The sequence below is a fragment of the Cyanistes caeruleus genome, chromosome 4 (genome assembly GCF_971803275.1).
Source record: "Cyanistes caeruleus chromosome 4, bCyaCae1.hap1.1, whole genome shotgun sequence".
Taxonomy (NCBI): domain Eukaryota; kingdom Metazoa; phylum Chordata; class Aves; order Passeriformes; family Paridae; genus Cyanistes; species Cyanistes caeruleus.
The window spans coordinates 21,170,769-21,177,787 of record NC_141704.1 but is presented as its reverse complement, the minus strand read 5'-3'; positions in this window follow the sequence as shown (position 1 = coordinate 21,177,787).

Genomic DNA, 7,019 nt, shown 5'->3' with positions numbered 1-7,019 from the left:
AACAAACACTCAAACCACTGAGATGTTAATGTTTTGATTATCTATCAAAGGAATATTTTTATCTGGCTTTATTTAAGAAAAGCACTTAAAAATATTTAACTTATTTTTAATGTTAATCAAACATGCACTTAAACAATTTGGGAATGACAGTCTGTAACAGGAATTATACATGCAAAAATTAGGTGAGCATATAAAAATAACTAAATCACTACACCTGTATGAGGTAAAAGTAACTAGTTCTCTTACTTGCATTTATATCCTTCTAGTATCATCAAAACATTGCTTACCTAAGTGTGGTTTGCTTTTTATCACATAAAAAAAAATAATATTTTATTTAGGAAAGGATTTAAGGAAGAGTGAATGGTTGAATCTATGTCTGAAATGCTTAGATACTACCTGTTTCTCCTCTGCACAGAAGGTGTAATACAATAAAACACTATCATATGTAACCTTATTCTGTTGCATGATGATGTTTAATTTATTAAAATACCAGGTTTTTTGAGTGTTAAATTTAGTATATGCTTTGGTAAATAATGGTAATGGGTGCAGCTGTAAAATAGTTGCAGCTTGGAAAGTATGCATATGCCAGAAAGTCATATCTACTATCCAAACTACAGCTTTTAATGTATCAAAATAAGTATATCAACATAATTATTGTTGTTTACTTCAGTTTTAATGAGGAAAAAAACATAATAATACATGAGAAGAAAAGGCTTGACAGGTGTATTAGCAAATGGGCTTATAAAGAAACAGATGCAATTTTGATTTCAGCAGGGATTTAGACTATCAAAAATAACTTAAAATTAAGAAATTCATAGCCAAGTGCAAACATTCATAATCAGTATTCAAATATCTTAAAATATGCCCTTCATCTGGTGAAGATCAATATCTGTGGTACAAAACATTTTATGGATGATTTTATGGCACTGAATAACTATTTAAACAAGCTATTTAAAAGGAAGACAGTCTCTGTAGCACAATAGCTGGCCAAGCACTGTCAAAAAGCCAGTGAGAGCAGTTCTTTTCTGCCACCCAATATGTGCAACACCCAATTTATGATAAACCAAAGGGCCAGCATAAAGCAGGAGCCATAGAATGAGATGAAGCCATTCAATAGCCCAGTGACACACTCCTGACCCTCATACACTTTCAATTCTTTAGACACCATAATAGATGGTGTATCAATTATTGTTGAACTAACCTATTGCTTTTGCAAATTCATTCACTCTAGTATTAGTCACTACCAGCACTGTGCCTTTGATTCAAGCATTAGGTTACACAGCTCATATTTTTGGAGATGTCCTAATTTGTCTTCTGCATCTTTCCTCTGCCTAGATTAAGTCAGAAACCATAGAGGCAAAGAACAGTGATTCTGTTTAGACATGAGGATTGTGCAGCTACCTACTCCAGTCATCTTCTTTACATCCCATGACTTCAGCTTCCCCTGAAGCTGAAACAAACTTAAAATTCCTTTCTTGATCTTCACATATTCTACTCCAGGGATAAGTCCTGACCAGATTTGATATATTTTGCTCTAACCTAACTATGTATTAGCCATATATGCATATGTTTAAAAATCAGGTAGTGTAAGAATCTTCAATATCTGTGCTGAGATATATCTGATTGTAGCACTTTGTGTGGTGTTAATGTACATTAGCTTGGCACATCTGAGGCTAAATATAAAAAGACTAAATTAGTGTCCAAGCACGTCATGCAAATGTCATGCAAAGATAGCATAAAAAACCCAAAAAAAGTTAGAAGGTGTAAGTTGAAAGCTATGGGAAAAAGCAGAATGAATTCTTAGCTCTTGTTAAGCTCAGAGCCAGAATTCTTGTATGTGAAGTGAAGGAGAAGAAATTAAACACAGAACTGAAAGTTGCATTTGTTTGGGCCACTTTTGCAGCACATGCTTAATAAATACCAAGTAAATATAAATATCATTTATTTTTATATAAATTTATTATAAATCTATATATTTAGTGATGCACTTGACAGTGTTAGGTTTACCATAGGACCCAGTGACCTCAAAGGTCTTTTCCATACTAAATTATTCTATGATTTTATAACTGCTTCTTTATAAGCAGTCAAAGGCATTTTCAGCCACTGGAAATCAATTACTTTTCAAGGGATGAAAATGAAACACGTGGGAATGTGTGCCATCTGGTGACACACCACATGACACTTTGCAAGACACATGCTGAAACTGATGCTTAAAAATGCTTGTTGATATTTGTAAGTCCTGCCATCCTTTATTTTTTTTCATTGTCAAGATGAAGTCAGGGTAGTAACCTGTGGAACTTCACTACTCCTTATTAAACTAGCATCAACACATAATTCAGGCACAAAAAAATGATTGTCTCTCAATACCTTTCAGCAAGGAGAGAACAATTCAACACTGTAATGCTCCACAACATACAAATATCACTACACTGGTAAAAAACTAAACTATACTTTCTGTATCTCTTTTGTCTGCTCTTTAGTCATGCTATCAATTCAAAATAAGGAGTTAATTCTATTGTCAATTACTACAGAAGGCATGCAACCAAGAAAAGTTTCAACTCCATAATAAAATATCAGGGAAATATGGATAATATTCTTAAAAATTAGGAAGATGCTGGGGATCAGAAAGATTTTCTCTTTGTAGCATTAATTTTTCAGCACACCTATGTGAAGCAAATGGCATCTCTTGCAACAGAGTAAAGCATGGCATGGGTGCAAGTTTCTTCTCCATTTAAACAAATGCCAGAACCATATTTGCAGAGTGCTTTTGGTAATGGAAAGGGAGACAAGAGCAGGCAGTGGATGGTCTCTCCTGCTACAGCTCTCTGTGGTAAATATTTTACAGTGTCATAATTTTGCAGTGGTGCTTTAAGACAGTGAAGAATTGGTGAGACTGGTTGAGAAAAATATGAGCTGGACCTCTTCTTATCTTGCCCCTGGTTTGGTCAAGGCCTGACCACTGAGTGATGTCTGAAGCAGAGGTTTCATGGCCCGATGGTGTTTTAGTGAGGCACAGAACATCTCACCTCTGTACCAGCCAATAGCCACACTCCCTTCACTGTGAAAAACATGCCTCATTATAAATCTGCTTCATTAAGGAGATGAGAATGTGCACAAAGATCCTCTGATGAAGGTCAGAGAGCCTCTACTGCTCCTTCAGTACATAAAGGAGGACCAAGGTGTTTATTCTACCTCTTTCATCATCTATAACTTCTGACCAAAATTAACAGAGACCTTCATCAAGCTCTGTTAACATATTAACTTTCACACCCCTCAGGATGCAAACAAAAGGGAGAATGGGACATGTAATGCATGTATGACCAAAGTCATACCCCACCTATAACATGTGATTGTTCCATTCCCTTGGGATGGGCCAGAATTTATAGTGTAAAAGGAAGGTTTTTCAGGGCAGAAAGAGGTGGAGGGGGAAAACACCTCTGCTTGCTCAGGATCAGTTGACACAAAGTGTCCCTCCTCCTCTTGAGAAGGGACGCCTGTAGATGAGCTTTACACCTCCAAGAGTGTTGGAATGTTCCCAGGAGTATCTAGGAGTATCTGTGAGACCTCTCTTACTGTACTTTCTGTCACAACACACACCAACACTCTGTAGTTGGTGCACTTATCACCAGCAATCCTGAATTTGCTTTCCAGTTCTTCAAGGAACCACACAGTTTGTGAATCTAGATTGTGCAAAGTCCTTGCTGAATGTGATCAGACCTACAGTACCAGTACAGATTGATAAACTGCATGTTTGTGAATCTGTGCTCATACAAGTTGACCTTGGCCAGAGTTATATTGCTAAATTGGCTATAAGTTAAACCCAGCTGTACCCAGTCCCTCTTACCTCTGGGAACCATTTGGAATGCAAGGGGGCTTATTTTCTGCTAAATTCCTATTCCCTTAATGCAACACAGTCCTACTTGACCAATATCATCTGAAAAATCTAAACCTCAGTTCTTCTTCCTCCACATTATTATCCTTGTCACCAGGCTCTGAAACTATGCACTTTATGCTCCTTGGGTGTGCCCACAGGGTCTTTGCAGAGTGTGACACAATGAGCCTTGGTTGTTAAGCCGCCTGGTGTGTATGTGCCCACGTTCTTACTGCTCAAAGCTAATACCTCCTGCAGAAGGCTGATTTCAGCCACACTCTCCAAGGACACAGAAGAAAACTAGCCTCTGTTAGGAGAGAACAAATTGACTCCAGAGAAGGGTCCACAAATAGCATGATATAAGCACCAGAAGCTGACCAGGAAACTAGGACTTATGCGGCAAAACAGAATAAAAGTGAAATGACAGAGTAGAGCCATTTAGTGGATTTTTACATGAAGGAACACCTGTGACAAGTAAGAATGTGAGGAGCTCCTCACATTTCCCTGGTTCTTTGTTTATACCAATCACCTTATGTTTGGGGGCAAGTCTTTTCCTCAAAAGGGGAAAAGCAGCAAATACAACCCCAAATCTCAAAGACTAGTCTTTAGATTGATGTACTTATTGGGTAGCATTTTGTTTTTCTCTGCAACACATAGCTCATGATTTGCACACTTAGATCTGGAGATGCTTTTAAATGGTATGTCCATTGCATAGAAAGGCACCTGCCTGATGAGGTATGAGCATTTTTAAACAGAAAGACAGAAGCTGTAATACTCAGTGATGCAAAAGAACTTGTGTGGACTTTGCCCAAGGCAATATCTTTGACCTAGATTTGTTGTCTTTGGTTTTTAGACAAATTATATTTTAATATTCATAATCTCTTGCATGCTGAGCTTTTAGCTTGGGACAGTATCACCTATAAATAACTTCAAATAAATAAGCACTACTAGATAGGAATAACTGGTCAAAATGGAAATGGGATATATTTGAATTGCAGAAATAAGTAAAATGAGGAACTTACCTAGTAGCTCTGCTTCAGAAATTTAATAGCTTGCAGTGACTGATGCCGTGACAGAACTGAGCTGACAATTTTATGTCAGGGAGATATTAGTCTGTCTTAAATTTTTCCAGACTAATAAGCACATTAATATCATGTTGCTCGTTTATCTATGTCTACAGGTTAACAGAAAAAGGAAAGGGAAAAATATATTAAAAGGTAAAGACAAAATATTCACAGGAGTAGTTCCATTTGGCTGTAAGAACACTGCTTCCTGTCTCTTTTACTTTAGAAAATAATTCTTATTATCAGTAATTTAAAAGGCAGCCTCTTTATTCCACTGGCACCATACCTTTGTAGCTTTGAGGTCAAAGAAGCAAACAGCTGTGGCAGATGAATCCAAGCAACTAGTCTGGTAGCTCCTCAAGAGGAAGAAATGGATTGTGGCAAGGCATCTGCAGAGTTTCCCTAAGGCCATCGCTATATTGTAGCATAAAAACGACACACAGTCTTGCAGTGTTCAAGTGATCACTTAGATTAGGTTAACAGAAAGCTCCTTCTTTGTAACAAGAACAACAAATGGCAACCAAAGAATATTGGTGCTTCAGCAGAAACACACTTACTGACCCTGCATTTGCTTACCCCCACAGAGAGGAGAGAAAACCTTTTAGCACTCTTAAAAGTGAGAGACGAGCAGCAGTGTCTGGAGCCAAGTGTTGCAGAGACGGCAGCAATGTGTGAACCATTCCTCCCTCAGCAGTGCTCCTGACCCCCATCACTGTGGGGCTGAGCAGCCTGCCAGCCCTGGTGCTCCTTTGGGAAGATGATGGCTTTATGATGCAAATGAAGGTCGACAGAAAACCACTGCACCAATCTCCTTCTGATCACCTGCATCACTTTTTCTCCTCTGAGACCTAAGGTCTCCTTGATGGAAAATGTATTCACTTTTTCTATGGTTGCTCCTTGTGACTGTGACAAGGCACCTGCTTTTCTGTAGACACATTCCTGTCTGAATAGGTATAGCCCAAGGAGATTACAAGAGTCAAAGAGAAAGAGGATTGAGTGCATATTTCCACCAAGACCCCAGCACTTCTGAAGTATAACAACTGCAGAATTACTCAGCTTGTTCAGTCAGGAGTGTTCTCCTTTCTTTCCCCAAAATAAATCTCTGTGTGCTCGGGGACTGGAATCAGCCCTAGGCAGAAAACCCTAAAAATCATGCAGATTGAAGGACACAATTGAGGTTTTTGCCTTTGCTGTGGTTTATCACATTCACCCCATAGAAACACAGTATTTTCTGGTTTTGACAGAAGCGCTTTGCTGTATATGCAAGAAGTGTTGCCATCAGCAGGAGCCACAGCCCTGTGTTGCCTGGAAAGGCTATGCAATGCAACACCCAGTACCAGCAGGGCATGCAGCAGAGGTTTTGACAGTCTGAAAAGGAATTTTGGTGCTGATCACTCAGTAAATGAAGCTTCTCTTACATCAGAAGAATCTCGGAATAATAACCCTACAATGTTCTTGGGGAAATGCCCCTGCAGTGGACACCCTTACAACTGAGACCAGCCTCTGGCACTAATCTCTGGTATTAACATAAATGATAGCTGAAATGTAGTAAATTTTATCTTTAAGAAAGCAGACAAGAGACTGTATAATGTTCTAAAAATAACCTAAATGCCCCTGATGAATTCATATTAACTTGCCCATTGACAACTAGACTATTTTTTGCTAATTAACAGTGTGCCTTTTCAGCAAATAATTTCCTGTAACAAATGAAAGTTACTCTTGAACTTCATCTAAAAAGTAAACATCAGAAGTAGGAAAAAAACTCTATACACAGAAAATGAGTGAGAAAAAAATCAGAGCTATCTTTAGCTGATAGTTTGAAAGTCATATTAAATACTTTGCTTAAATGACAATAATATGCTGTCCTGAGAGCACATAAAAACACATGCTAAATGGAGCAATGTGCATATTTTTTTAATGCATTTTTAAGAGGATTGAATATGTGGGAGGAGAAGGAAACACTAAGAGAGCTTCAGCTGAAAAAGGAACTACAGGTAATTATCTTGTATTGTCACCAAAACCCATATGTAAGTATCCAGTAACAAGCTTATACATCCTGAGGTAGGAAAACTGTTTAGCTTCAG